The sequence below is a fragment of the Gavialis gangeticus genome, unplaced genomic scaffold, assembly GCF_001723915.1.
Source record: "Gavialis gangeticus isolate Ggan-Ray unplaced genomic scaffold, GavGan_comp1, whole genome shotgun sequence".
Taxonomy (NCBI): Eukaryota; Metazoa; Chordata; order Crocodylia; family Gavialidae; genus Gavialis; species Gavialis gangeticus.
The window spans coordinates 47,345,851-47,360,179 of record NW_017728997.1 but is presented as its reverse complement, the minus strand read 5'-3'; the positions used below and the strand labels follow the sequence as shown (position 1 = coordinate 47,360,179).

At 53.3% G+C, this 14,329-nt stretch overlaps 1 long non-coding RNA gene across 1 annotated transcript; it reads left to right on the top strand.

Moving 5' to 3' along the window:
• The first annotated feature begins 9,315 nt into the window (after window positions 1-9,315).
• On the top strand, window positions 9,316-12,526 carry LOC109289184. The gene is made up of 2 exons (XR_002095315.1): window positions 9,316-11,574; window positions 11,610-12,526. It is a non-coding gene; the product is annotated as an uncharacterized LOC109289184 (long non-coding RNA).
• Window positions 12,527-14,329: the final 1,803 nt, after the last annotated feature.

Here is a 14,329-nt window from a genome sequence, read left to right as displayed (position 1 = left end):
CCTGCCACAGCTCCTGGTGCTTTAAAAAAAAGCCCCAACTCCTCAGATACTGCTGTGGGGGCGGAATCCTTCTGCCCCCACATTTTCCCATGCTACATGAAGTGCTCTGCATGAGCCCCCCAGCCCCTCCCCCTGCTCCTCCATTCCTCCTCCCCTGCCATGGCTCTGGCCCTTTAGGAGAAAAAAAACCCAAGAAAAACCCTGGGACTCACTGCTCCTGCAGCAGTCTCAGGGCTTCAGGGGGCTCATGAAAGAGACCTCCATGTGGCACAGAGCAGCGGGGATGCCCCCCCCCTACCCCCCAGCTGGGCAGGAATGGTGAGTCTGGGTTTTTTTCTTTTCTTAAAGGTTCGGAGATGGGGCGGGCGGGGCAGCCATTGCCAGGCTCAGAGAATGGGTGGGGGTGGAGCCTGGATGATTTGGAGAATAGACAGCAGCCAGATCTCCAAATCACATTCGCCTGAATTGATTCAGGACAGTGACCTGAATCACTGAATCGAATCACTGTCCCCCAAATCGATCAAATCCGAATCTATGTAACATTTATAAAACATCTATGAAACTATAAGAATCATGAGTGCTTTGGTGCCATTCCAGGAATCCACATCATCATGGATGACATGCTCATTTTAGCGGCTACCAAAGAGGAGCATGTCGCTATCCTGACACAAGTCCTGGAAAGAGCATGTCTAAAAGGAGTAAAGTTTAATCAGAACAAAATACAGTTTTTAGTTGACCCCGTTAGGAATATGGGCCATAACTTCTCAAAAGATGGTGTCAAACCAGATGAAGACAACGTAGAAGCCATCCACAGGATGCCCCCTCCAATAGACAAGAAAGGCCTTCAGAGACTCCTTCGAACCATTCAGTACTTGGCGCAGTACATTCCACATGAGTCCAGCTTGACAGCCCCGCTGAGAGCGTTTCTCAGGAATGACATTATCTGGCAATGGGGACCTGAGCATCAGGCAGTCCTGGAGAAGCTCAAGCAAACCATCACAACAGCACCTGTGCTCAGGTACTTCAACCTGGCAGAGCAGCTAGAAATCCAAGCCCACGTGTCCAAAGACAGCTTAGGAGCATGTCTGCTTCAGCAGAATCAACCAATTGCATATGCTTCAAAGGCTCTAACACAATCTGAGAGAAATTATGCACAGATTGAAAAAGACCTTCTGGCAATTGTCTTCACCATGACAAAGCTCCACCAATATGTGTATGGCACCCAGGTATGGGTCCAGTTAGATCACAAACCCCTGGAAGCAATTTTTGCGAAGCTCGTAGGAAAAGCTCCAGCACGGCTACAGAGGATGCAGTTGTAGCTCCAAAAATATGACATCCAGATTCACTATACCAAACGCAAAGACACGTTAGTGGCTGACACACTTTCTAAAGTCACAGTGCTCGCTTCTCCTCCTGAACAAGGTCTTTTCCACTCAGAAAAGGTGATTCGCGATCTGACAGAAACAAAGCCACTCAGCAACCAGTGACTCCAGCAGTTACAGGAGCACACACAGTCAGACAAGGACCTACAAGCCCTTACAGAGCAGCGTCTTAATGGATGGCCAAGCAGGCAAAAACATGTCAAAGCTGACTTAAAGCCTTACTGGCCTCTCAGAGACCAAATCTGCATTCAGGATGATTTGCTTATGATTGGGCCAAAAATAATCATTCCAGGTGGTGTGAGGACCAACATGTTGACATTGCTTCACTCGCTCCATCAAGGCATACAAAGTTTGAAAGTGTGAGTTCGACGAATCATGTACTGGCCTAAAATGAATGCCCACGTCGAGCGATGGATTGCAAATTGAGCACCTTGTCAAGAGCTCCAACCCAGTAATCAGAAGGAGCCCATGATCTCACATGAGATCCCAGACCTGCCTTGGCTAAAACTGACAGCAAACATTTTTGACCAATGGAGACGGTCTTATTTGATCCTAGTTGACTATTACTCCAAGTACCCTGAAGTTTTGCACCTGCCAGACAAAACAGCTAGCATGGTAGTATGCAAAAAGAAGTCTATGTTTGCTCACCACTTCATACCTAGAGAAACTGTCTGAGATCACGTGCCATTTGCAAGTCACACAGTGAAACAATTTGCGACCAATTGGGGCATAACCATCACCCATTCTAGCCCCAGGTACCCACAATCCAAAGGCCAGGCTGAACGCACAGTTCAGACCATCAAATCAATGCTTAAGAAGACTTTGCAGGATGGCTCTGATCTACATCTGGCTTTACTCAATCTGAGCAACATGCCCATTTCCGGTCTAGAGTAAGATCCAGCGCAGCTTCTCATGGGGAGATTTTTGTGCAGTCCCCTCCTTGCTACAACGGTGCTGCTGACTCCTAGACGACTGTCGATCACTTCCCAGAACTTATGGGACCTTCAAAGGTGCCAGAAGGAGCGCTACGATCGCATGGCTACATTCCTGCCACCTCTACGACACAGGGAGAAAGTAGGGATGCAAACAAGCACAGGGTGGACACCAGCATCCATCACAGCAAAAAGGGATGAACCATGTTCCTATGTAGCAACAACCCCCAGTGGTAATGTCTACAGGAGGAACAGGAGACACTTAAGAAAGGATTACTCGTCAGTCCCAGCAGGACATGTCGGTGTACGTCAAGAAATGGCAGCAGAGCAAACTTCAGAAGACAAACCAGACCACCATGAGCAAAAGTTTCATCACATTGCAGAGAATCCACCAGTACCCAAAGAGGAACCTGATGACACCACGCAAACTAAGAGAGGACATGTGGTGAGATTGTCCTTGTACTTTACAGGCAATAAGGGGATAGCGGTAAAGGCTAGACCCCACTGGTGAGCCAAGTGCTAGCAACCTCTGGCTCTATGATCCTGAAATGTTCCAAATTAAAGTAGCACCTGATGAACATCCAAGTAGTTAAGAGGAAGCTCCCAGAGTACAGAAGGGGGATGTGGTATATGGAAGGTACCTTGAAGGGGCCAGCTGTGGGATGAGCCAGTCTCTCCCCCTGATGCCCTGTGGGTGTGGTTTGGGGTGGTGGGTAGCTCTAGCTCTCCCTGCAAGCTGTGAGCATGTGAGTTGATGAATCCTGTTCCTAATAAAGATCAAGCTGTTTACCACCCCACCAGTCTCAGCTGAATGGTGACTCGAAGACAGGACTCCAAAGGCATAGAGGTCTGAGTGAGTGTCCCATCCCTGAAACCCAATGGCACAGAGCATACACTACAGTTGGGCCCATCACTGGCACTTAGGCTTATGTGAGGAGCCCACAAGTGTCCTGTTGGCCATTCGGTTGTGCCAAAACTATGAGCATGCCTGTCCCTCCTCCCCCTTCCCCATCTGGAGTGACAGGGCCCAGGGAGTGTGCCCCTGAGCTGCACGTATTCATCTCATCCCCTTCCTAGGGGTGGGGGTGAGTGCGGAGGCAAGAGGATCATCAGGAAAGTCCACTCCTAGTGACTGCACTGTGCTGGGGAGCTGAGCTGTATCTGAACAGGGGCAAGAGGAAACCCCCACAAGGGATCACGTGGGGGGCTCCTGTAAGAGTCTAAGGAATGGGAGTTTTTCTCTCTGACAGAAGCAGGGGTGGAGGGTTAGGAGGCCTTTGTAACTCTGGATTTGCAGATGGAGCAGGGCGCATGTGTTTGTGTGTGCACGCGTGTCACTGGGGGGTGGGGCGGGGCGGTGTGCATGTATGTATGGATCTATATGTGTCACTGTTATGTGTAGCACAGGGCACTGACTATGTGCTGCACCGGGACCAGGCCCAGCAGCGCCAGGCAGGGGAGGCTGCATTGGAGGTAGGTGCATGTTGGCCCTTGTTCCAGCTGACATGTTCTTCCCAGGATCCTGTCATCCCCCCCTGCACAGAAAGGGGCTGTGGCCTAGCTGAGCTCTGTGTTCGCAGCCCCAGTTACTGCCCTGATGTGGCCTGACCCCACAGTGATCAGAGAGGGGCTGAGGATCTGGCACCAGGGGCTACTGTTTAACCAGGACCCCCTGGACCAGGGCGGTCACTGCTTGGTCCACACAGACAATGAAGGAGAACGCGCCCAAAGAGTTCAGGGTCTAAGGTCGTCCCGGGTCAGGAACACCCCCAGGCCAGGCCAGGCCAGGCCAAAGGCGCCTACAGCCCTAGCACTCAGCACCTTGCCCATGTGGGAGGGAGACCCCTGGTTGCCATGGCAACAGTGCTGTTGTGCCCAGTGACATCACAATCCCAAGCCTCAGTGTCAGGTACCGGCTCCTCCCAGTGCTCTCCCGACCTTCGCCCAAGCCACTTGCCCTTCCTCGTCCCTCGTGCTTTTAGTTATTTCTGTTTAGTTAGTTCGTTAGTTTAGCAGTAGGTTTGTTAGGTAGTTTGTTTGTTCATTAGGTAGTTAGTTTGTTAGATAGTTCACTAGTTAGTTATTTCATTTAGTCGTTAGTTAGTTAGATTGTTTGTTCTTTAGTTAGTTTATTAGTTCCTTAGATCACTAGTTAGTTAGGTAGTTATTATTTAGTTTACTATCCGGGCGTCGGACATGAGCGCTGGTTGGAGCCGTGAGTGCCCTTTCTCACTCAGCCATGGGGGCAGCACTGGGGACACGGCACGGACCCGTCACAGGGACTTTTGGGAGATGCGGCAAGTTGTCCGCAGGGGCTCAGGTTGTGCAAAGGCCCAGCACACCGCCCCATGCCTTGTCCCTGCTCTTGGCAGTCGGGCTCCTCTTTCTCTCCTTCAGCTCAGGGCTGTGTTTCTTTGCAGATATTCCAGCAGGAGAAGCTGCCCCTGTGCGCCTGTGCTCCAGCAACCTGGGTGAGACCTGGGCACGTGCCCCACCATGGGAGCAACGAGGGCTGGGCAGCGTGAGAGTCCACAGGGCTGTGTGGCCTCCCCTCACAGCAGGGTTTGGCTGGCAGGCCAAGCCCACGCTATCCAAGGTCCAATCTGGACAGCCCCCCTCCATGCCCAACCCCCCAGCAAGTTCTGGCCCTGCAGCCCCTGCCCATGCCCCCGCCCTGGGAGCCTTCCTCCTGGCAATGGCCTTGCTCCTCTCTGCTCCCTTGCAAGGTGGGGCCCACATGGGCTCTGGCATCCCTATCCTAAAAGCGGTGTTCAGTCCCACCCAGTCTGATGCTCAGCCCTCATGTCCCCTCAGCACCAGATGCCAGCCTGGGCACAGACGGGTGGGCCAAAACAAAACTGCCCTCCATTAAGGGGTCCCCATCTAAACCCTCCATTGGAGAAGTCCAGGAGAGGAGGGACCCTGCACCCGTTGATTTTGAGTCTGGCGTGAGCTGTGGAGGGACTTGCATGGTTGCATGGATAGGGGGCAAGGTCCTACTCCCTGGAGGGACTCCCACCCAACCCCCATAGAGGAAGGCCCTGCCCTTGTGGCACGCAAGACTCCTGGCAGGTGCCCCCAGAAGTTGTGTCCCAGAGGGGCTGGTCGCCCTGCGCCCTGGCAGCAGAGTGGGCCCAGCTGATGCGCGGCCCCTTGTCTCCCCTCAGGGCCAGGAACAGTGCTGGGGCCAAGCGACGAGAGGGGCCAGATGTGGCCACATCCCCCTGCTGCTGTGAGTCTTTCCCCTGCCCAGGGAGTACGACAGGTGGATCTGGGGACAGGGGTCTCTCACCAGGTGTCCTGTGCCCCCCCCCAACCCCATGCGGCACACGAGACATGGGGGAGGGTCTCCATCTCCGGGGGCCCTCCAAGAATAAGGTAAGGGTCGTGGGCTCATCCCCCAATCACAGGGACAGTCCTTCCCAAATCCGAGTGTCTGATGGGACCTGGGACCTTGAGCTGGGAGGTGGGGACTCACCTGAGGCAGGTGGTAACAACCAACCCTGGGGATCCCCAGGGCCCAGGTCTAGGAGCCCTGCCCAGCCCCAGGGCTCTGGGGGCCACCGACCCTGCATCATGGGGAGATGGGAACTCGCTGCCCAAGGGAGTCCATCGCCCCAGACGCTCTTTCTTTCCCCAGGAGGAGAAACCCCACAGCGGGCTGCTGTGGGTCCCAGCTGGGATGGGGGGCTCTGAGGGAGACCAAGTGGGCTGGCTGATGGTTGCATGGAGGGGTGGACCAGAGAGACAAGTCTGGGGCTGGGCCGGGGGATGGAGGGTGAAGGCAGGGCCAGAGGGACAGATGGGGGCAAGAAGCGGCTCCATGCGCAGACAGACAGGCAGTGGCATGAGGCCTCTCTAACCCGCACTGTCTCGTTTGCTGCAGTTTGAGATGAAGGCGCTGAGGGCCTGCCTGACTTAGCAGGAGCAGGACGCAGCAGTCCTCCTGTCCTGGTAGATGTGGGGCTGGGGAGGGGGCTGGCTGTTCCCGTTGTGCAGCACAGGAGCCAGGGCTAAAGCCCAGGGCCCATCCCTGCTTCTGTGTGAGTCTGTCCTTGGAGAAGGGCTGTTTTGTGGGACAGTACTGTCAGCCTCCCTGAGCCCGCAAATGTGTTTTGTCTCCACAGTGCTCAGCAAAAAGAGGAGCAGCTCCTGGTGAGTTTACAGATGGCAGAGGCCGGCAGGGCCGTGGGGCAAGGGAAGGAGCAGGCTGAGGCTGAGCTTGGCCAGGCAGGGTAAATCCCAGAGGATGTGAAAGCAGGGAACAGAGTCCTGGCACCTTGTGTGTGGGGAGAGATAGGCCCTGATGGGTGCCTAGGGAGGTACCGCTGTTGGGTGCAGACGCCCAATATGCTTGGTGCAGCCATGGGCATGGTCTGACGGGCGGGGTGATTCTGGTGCAGGCTCAAGTGGAGGAGCTGACACAGGAAAATCACACCATGGTGCTGGCCCTCAAGGCCCAGAGGGAGCAGGGCCAGGCTGTGGAGGACAGCCCCACAGAGGTGAGCTGCTCTGCATGCCTCTGCCCCAGGGAGAGGGGGAGTGTGTGTGTGCCTGTGTGTCCACAGGGCACGGCTGTGCCCTGCTGTGCCAGACCCTGCAGTAGAAGGGGCCAGGAGCTGCCATGGCTGTGTGGGTGGAGGGCTTGTGTGCGTGGTGCTGGGCACCATGTGATCTTTGTGGATGTCACACTGTGAGACTGGTGGGGTGACATACCTGTGCTGTACTGACCTCCCCTGCTTCGTGGATTGCTGTCCCCCAGCCTTCCCCCATACTCCACCAGATGCTAGCTCTGGGCCAGGAGGTTGGATTTTGTTCTCACTGCTACTTTGTTTTTTCATTTGCAACAGCATCCCATGGAGGGGGTAATGGAGGAGTGCCCACCACCCTGGAGGGCATAAGTGGAGGACTGAGAGGGGAGGGTGAGGTGCAGGGCTCTCCTGGGTAGCTCGTGGGCTCTGGGTCAGGCTCTGGGGTGTTGCAAGTGGTGCTTCTTGCAGGTAGGGGAGTTGTTCCTTCTCTGGTGCTGGAGGGGATGAATTCAGTCTAGGACACACTTCTGACCGGTTCCTTTCTGTGCAATCAGGAGCATCAGCCCCCACTAGGAGAAGGGGGTAGGGTCCCACTGGGACCCAGACTTACCTGCCCCTCACCACAGAGGCCAGCACCCAAACCAGGGCCCTCTGTCTGGGCAACATGGGGTGCCAGGGGAAACCCCTGGCAAGGACAGCGGCGAGCACACAGAGGCTCGCCGCTGTCCAAAAGGAGCAGGACACGGGGAGAGGTATGGTGCTTTTTGTATTGTTAGTGTGTGGAGGTGCTGGGGGTGTGTTGGGGTGCTGCAGGGCAGGCTGGAGGTGCTGGGAGCAGGTCTGTTTGCAGGTTGGGGAGTTCTTCCATCAAAGGACCTGTTGGGCTTCAATTCACTCCATGATGCATCTCTGACCAGTTGCTTCTTGTGCAATCAGAAGGAAACACCCCTCCCAGGGGACTGAAGCCAGGATGCAGGAGAGTGTTCCCCCCACCATGGAGGCCAGCACCCAGGCAGAGGGCCTCCAACATCAGGACACCTTCACCCAGACAAGGGCCCTCTGCCTGGTTGATGTGGGCTGCGACCCCCTGCCCCCCTGGACCAAGGCTTTCCAGGGTCCGAAAAGGACAGGACAGGGGGAAAGGTAGGATGCTTTTCCTAGTTTTTTTTTTGTTTTTTTCTAAAGAAATGTTTCATGTTCCAAGCCAAATCAGCCAGATCCGTGATCCAATCCAGAACCATAAGTGGCCCTACAGCCAGCAAATATGATGCTTTCCCTTGTGTTGGGTTGGGATCAGTGATGTGAGCTGAGGGAGGGCTGGAGCCAGGAGTCCATTCCTGGTCCTGGGAAGGGTCTCGCAGGTTGGGAGAAGGACGGGTTGAGGGCCAGGAGCCCAGGGAGGGAAGAGGTGAGCGAAGGGGAAATGACTAGTGTGTCTTCAGTGAGTGACTTGCCCACGACTCCCTCCAGTGCCCGGGTGTCTAGGTGGGGCAGGGCTGAGGCAGGGGCACCACAGGCCTGGGCTCTCTGTGCTGGGAGTCATCCCTGTTGTGTATGTCCAGACCTCAGCCAGGAACCAGACCTAGGCGCAGGCAGCACAGAGGGAGGAAGAGAGGTGGGTCTGGCAGGGCACCCAGGTCCAGTCCCTGGTACGAAGGCAGTGATGGAGAGAGGAGAGGCCTGGACATGGGGTGGTGGCAGTGGCTGGAGCCTTGGGGCTTGGGGTGAATGTAAGGTGACCAGTGTCTCTGCCTCCCACCCCTAGGGCTGACACTGTGGCAGGGGGGAGAAGGAGAAGGTCGGGGGCAGCAAGGAGGTGAGTGTCCCCCCTGCACCCCAGCCAGCCCCAGGCCTGAGGGGCTGCTCCTCCGCCAGCCCACGTGATGATTGGGTGCCCCCTGCCTCCAGGCCACTCAGGATGACCTATCCTGTCTCTCTGCCAGGGCCCTAGTGCCCTGTATGGACCGGCTATCTCCTAGGTTGGCCCCTCATTGCTCACTTCTGGGCCCGAGGACCCTGTTGCCAGGGGTTCACCCTGGGAATCAGAGCTCAGAGCTTCTGGCCCAGGCCAGGCCTGTTGGGACAGAAAGCCCCAGTGAGCCATGTGTGAGAGCCACGTTCTGCTCCCTGCTGGGGAGACTCTCCTTTACCCCATGGTTGTTCCCAGGGGGATTGGAGGGGCCCCACACCGAGCATTTCCTGACTCTGCCCTTCTCCCACAGGTTCCACCCGGCCCAGATCCTTCCCTGCTGCTTCACCCTGAGGAGGTGACGACCCGCACTCCTCCCCTCCCCTTCCACCCCTGTTGTCCCCTCCCTCCATCCTCCCCTGCCCGATCCAGGATGGACCCACGGGACGACAGTGTTGGTGCCTCTGCCTGTCTGAGCATGTAAGTGGTTTCTCACTCCTTGTAGGTTTCTCCAGCCTCTTCTCTTGTCTCCTTGTCTCAGGCCTATGCACTGGCATGACCCACTGGGGTGAGACGTATCTGCGTCTGGCTTGAGCCTATCACAAACCCTCTTGCCCCTGCAGTAGACATCTCTTCCATCTATTTGTCCTATCCCCTTTCTGACACTAGGTCAAGCCCAGGACAATTGCAGTGAGGCCTGGTGTTGGCAGTGGTATCCTAGCAGAGAACAACAGAGGGGTGAGGGTGCTGCAGCACTACAGACTCCCTGTGCAGCTGGCGTAGGCATAGCAGGATGCCTGATGCAGCCCGCTGCCTGACTTCCCATTGGATCCAGAGCTGCCCTGTTTCCCAGGGCCAACAATCAAGCTGTCACAGTAAGTCCTCTGTAAACCCTTTCCATGTTCTTTGAAGTGTAGGGCTGCCTGACAAAGGTCACGGGTGCCTTTTGTGGCTGTCCCAAAACAGCAGGTAAAGCTTTCCCAAAAATAACCTTCATTTGTGTTTTCACCCGTCTTTTCATGTTGAAAGGTTCATGTACAGAATGAGTGACATTCAAGTAGGGCAGTGATGGTGCAAGTAAAAGGTGCATATCATAGTTCCCTGCATACAGCATGCACCAACATGTAACATACACCTTGTTCTTGAAAGTCAGAATGAAGAGAAAAAGATCTTGACTTGTAGTACCTAACTGGGGAGCACAGGACGGAGTCTTAGCCCACTCATTGCTCCACACCCTGTAGATCACATGAAGATTGGACTTTTTCTTTCACTTTTGGCAGGAACTGTTCTCACCCTACGTCTTGCATGTAATGAACAGTGGGATTGCCAGCAGTGTTGGTTTGTTTTGTTTGCAAAGGGGGTATGTTGTATTTTGAAAAATACAGTACTTCCTACGCTGACATCCTAACATGCCCCTGATCCTGGAGGACAGGAGCTGCTGGGGAGAGGGAGTGTTGCCCAGTGTCTCAGCTCTTCCCAAGTATCCTGCAGAGCTTGAACGAGAACAGCGGGGCTAGGCTGATCCTCTGTCAGTTTTGCTGTTTCCTAATATGCACTTTGCTGCATTGGGAGTTTGAGGAAGCCCCAGTCTTAGTGGGGCGCTACAACTCAAGCCCCCAAATTTTGGGCAGGGCAGTTAGCTCTGCTACTGCCAGTCCCACCCTGCAGACGGGCATGCATTCATCCCTCAAGTGGGCTGGGGAGGGACATGGGGCACTGTTTAAGCTGTGACCAAAGCTTACATTGGGAAGGCTGTGGCTGGAGTGGGAGAGGAGCTTGTGTTTTTCTCTTTTTCTCTTTTGCTGAGTATCCTGTTCCAGTTCTGGCCTCTCCTCCTGCAAGCACCAACCCCACAAGATCCTTTCCCAAAGCTTAGAGTGATGGGCAAAGTGTCTGTGTGTGTGTAGTCTGCAATATGCTGGTTACTAACAATGGCTGCATGAAGAAAGCTACACAGAACTAGCCCACGCAAGTGCCTTGCAGAAAGGTCTTCATTGTCCTGATGTGGAAATCGCTGGGGATTTCATTCATGCAGGCTTTTTGTTCTGCTTTATTTTTCTTGCTCATAGGCAGAGGCCTGTCCTCCCAAGGCATCCTTGCAAGGATCGCAACTGTGATGTGATGGAGAGAGGCTTGTCTGCTATTGTTGACATCAAGAGCAATGCTGTCTGCGGGTCTGTACTTCTGCTAGGGTCACTTGTGTTGGCAAAGTGGACAGTGAGCTTGCCAGGCTAAGAGTGATCCAAAAATAAAGATAAAAGTGATTGAGGGTTGAGCATGCTGATGAAGCAAGACTATTTCACGATGGTGGCAGAGGCAGACGGAGACTGCAGCAGAACAGGTATCTTCAGTGCTCTCAGTTTTCCTTGGCATGGCATTCAGGTTTCCTTCCTGTGAAGTACTATGGGGTTGTTGTTGCACCATTTCATCCCCACGTTAAGAGAAGACGTGCACAAGCCTCTTGCTTCAATAGCAAGTCCCACAGTGATGGGTGAGTGGTGATGGGGGAAGACACTAGTGATTACCTGAAGCCCCTAGTCACGCACCTGCCCCTTGTCACAGACCTTTGCGTACAGAGACACTGACTGCACAATATGATCTAATCACAAAGCAACTGAATGAACCATTGAAACTTATGACAGGAACTTTCAGAAACAGTCGTGTTCCTTGGCTGTGTCTTCTATCTCATACCCCTCCTCATCTTCGACATCAAGAGGCTAAAGAAAGAGTCTACAGAATACTTCCTATATTCAATTCACTACCAATGTTTGAGGAACTTGATGACCCCCATAGGTCAAGGCTTATGTCGAAGAAGGCCAGTTTGGAGTCTGGGGAAAGAACTGAATCACGAAAGCTTTGATATCAAGGAAAATGGACCCGGCAATGCAAGACAATTGACCTCATTTATACATTTCTTATCATGGGCCCCACATATAAACCGCCTGGCTTTTCTTAACTAAGGCAGAGCTAGACTACACTGAACAGGGTGGACAACTAGCTGCTTTGTAAGTAGAATTTTATTAAAGATACAAACTGGGAGTGCAGCGAGATCCATTGCAAAGTCCACCTCAGCACAGCTACAACCAGGGCAGCGCAGGACTCCAGCTGCCAGCACGGCCACAGCAGAAGCTCTCCTGTCGCAGCCCGCTCAGATTTGAACAGTCCTCAGATTCTGCTGGATCCCTGTCGTCAACTATCTCAGGCGGGACATGAGAAGAAGACGAGGAGAGACCAGCCCCAAAGGCTGCTGGATAGATCCTTGTTTGATCCGTTCCATCACATCCATGCGTACAGCCACACACTGATGTCACAAAAGAAGCAACTAAAGCAGAGGTTCAATCTCAAGTGCTTGAAAAACCCTGCTAAGAGACATCATCTCCAGCAGCACCTCTGAGAGAATCGTGCCAACTGTCCTGATGCTCTTGACACCACTGATTACTTGAGGAAGAGCAAGAGCTTCAAGAAAGGCATCTGTGAGGCGTGGCAAAAATCTCAAGGCTTCTCCACAAAGAAACCTCAGGACTAGTTTAATGAGAATGATTGGGAAATGCTTGCCTTCAAAATGGACAGAGCACACAGTGACATCAGCTCCAAATAGAAGTACCCACATTCATTACCTTCAGTACAGATCATTCACTAGACGGCCTCTGCCACATGGACAGTTTTGCACACGTAGGGGAAGAATGCATCTCCCCCTATGTGTGTGTTAGAAAAAGCCACCATTGAATAGGTGTGTAATCCATAACATGTAATAAAAAGACAGGAGAATTTCTTAGTGCTGCAAATCCTTCTGAAATTTGCGGTGGACTCACATAAGGGCTTCACTGCAGAGAAGCTGCTTGGGTTTGGTTTAGCGCACCCTTCTGCCCATTCACCTTGTCCTTGCTTTCCATGTTCCCTGAGGGTTTTTTCCCTCTCTACTTGCCAGAGGAGACTGAGCCCTTCCCCAGGCTGGAACAGGCTCAGGTCTCAGATGGCAGATCCCATTCCTATTTCTATGCAGGTGCTGTCCATGTGGGAGCTTTCATCTTTGAGGTCCACGTCTCTGGCCTGATACATGCAGAGGTCCCAGTAAGTGTAAGCACATGGGGTGCTCCAGCAGGCTGCAGAGAGGCTGCTCCTGGCAGGGGAAACACCATGTATCTGGGTCCATGAAGGCAGTTTTCCTTAAGTGTTCCCAGGGATAACTGTTCTTCTAGCGTGGTTTAGTACCCGCCAAGGTGTTGGGGCTTAAAACTCACTTTATGAAAATGGGAGGCTCCTCCCTTGCTTCCTCCTGTGTCCATATGGCTGAGGCCAGGCGAAACTTGGGGGCATCCGAATCCCAAGCGTCTGGGCTTGGGCCTGAATGTAGGATAACTGCCAAAAGACTTTGGAAATATCTGAAGCCCTTGGTGGGGGTGAAGGATGTTTGCTGGTTGTAGGGCCACTTCTGGTTCTGGACTGACTCACTGATTTGGACTTCATTTGGCTAATTTGGCTTGGAACACGAAAACATTTGTTTAAAAAATAAAATGTGCCTCAAAGAATGCCAAAGCGGTTTCGCTTTCATGGCCAGCGCTGCAGTGGCTCTTCTGATGCTAATGCTAAAGGCTTCTTGCCATTTTTGTTGTGGCAAAACAAAAATGGCAAGAATGCCATTTTTGATCTTTCTGCTCTGTAAAGACATGGACCACATCTACAACCTAAATTAGGCCTGAGGCCAGGGAGCCAGGGTGCTGTGGAACTGTCCAAATATATACAGGCCCCCAACCCTAAAATATTAAAACAGATTTGTCCTGGAGAAGGTAGGCAGCCTGAATCTCTTTTCCTCTCTTACTGTGTTCCCCGTATCATGGAGTCATACAGGTCCCTTCCCTGAGCAATATCAAAGCTATAGTAAACTAATGTGCTGCTTCCAAGGGCTCCCATAGACCCAGGAAAGAAGGTCTTGTCTACAGCATAGTGAGCTTCAGTGGGAGCCTTTAGGGGGCAAAGCTCCTGGGTGCGTATCTGCAAGTGCATCCAGATCACACCACACTGAGCCAAGTCACAGCAGCCCTAGCTGGCAGGGGAGCCAGGGGGTCAACTGCACTCAATGGGCTGCAGAGGAGTTGGCTGGGGCATGAGCATGCTTTGGTGAGGGGCTAGCTGGCAGACAGCCCCAGCACGGAAACACCCTTGTGCCCCAGCCAGCTGGATGGGTCTATTGGCATGCTGCTGTGCACAAAAAAGCTCTGCAGCAATGTATTTACAAGTCCTACCCTGCTGCAGAGTTTATTAGTTTTGTGCTCTCTAATAGACTCATGGACATGCTGTGTGGTTCATTAGGGAAGGCCCTCTGTCCACTGATCTCGGGCTACTCATGTCCAGCCGCTTCCTAGGCACATGATGGAGCTGGTTTATTGAGTTGCTGCAAAAGGTGAATCCAGAGGCTTTGCAGAGAGGTACAGAGACCCTCTCCACACCCTGCCCCAAACCTGATCATTCCCTCTTACTTGCTTTCAAGCTGTATACCAAATTTCCAGGTCCTATGAAAAAAATGAAAGATTTTGATGTCTAGAATTATAAGGAGGGTGTATTAATGTAACATTT